This window comes from Guillardia theta, assembly GCF_000315625.1.
Source record: "Guillardia theta CCMP2712 unplaced genomic scaffold GUITHscaffold_115, whole genome shotgun sequence".
NCBI classification, from domain to species: domain Eukaryota; class Cryptophyceae; order Pyrenomonadales; family Geminigeraceae; genus Guillardia; species Guillardia theta.
Genome location: NW_005434559.1, coordinates 178,492 through 179,539, shown reverse-complemented (window position 1 = coordinate 179,539; position 1,048 = coordinate 178,492).

Below are 1,048 nucleotides of genomic sequence, written 5' to 3'. Positions count from 1 at the left end.
CCATCTTCACCGAAGGAATGTGAATCTCCTTCCCAGTTTCCTTCCCCTGATACCAGTAATCCTGCTTCCCATTACTATCGCATTCTCCCTCTCCCTTCCTCCTGCCTCTACTCTCCATTACCTCTCCGGCATAGTTGCAAATCACGATACTCGTCAGGGAGGTCTGCGAGGGATAAGGAAAGATGATCTGAGTTTCATCTCCGAATGTCTGCTAAAACCTTCACTCCTCCTCGTCCTCGTCCTCTTCCTCGTCCTCCTCTACTCACCGCCAATTGGTTCGTTCCGTGGCTAATCGATGGTTTCTTTGGAGAAGCTGCGCATGTCGACTCAGGATGAGGAGGAGAGAGAGGAGGGAGAGAGGAGGAGACGTGTAGGACGAGGAGGCAGGGCGTGAGAAAGGGCAGGGAGGCAGAGGACAAGGAAGGGGAGGAAAAGATTGAGAAACCTGTACTATTCGACCAGAGGGTAGAGATGATGCCGAGGAAGAGGAAGGAAAGCACTACAGCAACCAACACTCTCCTCCTCCTCAGCCATGATGGTGCGACACTCGGCGGCGCACCAGGATCCGTGATGGCCTGAGAAGTCGAATCAGTGAGTAAAATCATATCTTTTCCTCCCACCTCCTCATTCTTCTCTCCGCCTCATTTACCTCTCCATCTCCTCCTCCTCCTCCTCATCATCATCATTATCATCATCATTATCATCACCATCACCACCATGATAGTCATCATCATCAACAACAACAGCACCACCACCACCACCAACCTATCACCGCCGCTTCTCTGGCCTCTTCTCCCTTCATCTCACCTCGTATGTGACATCTTCTCCCAGCATGCTGATCGTTTACCCAACTCAGGTAACACCTGCTCAAACTGTTACATAGAGGCCTCGCCGACATCTCTTCTCCTTCACTCCTTCACCACTACCAGCTGCTCCAACTCAGCGCCCACTCCCTCCCCGCCCTCCCCTTCCGTCTCCATCGCTCACTCTCCCTCCCTGTCTCATCGCCTTCTCCATCCCAAGTTGCCCTCCTTCTCCCTGTTCCTTC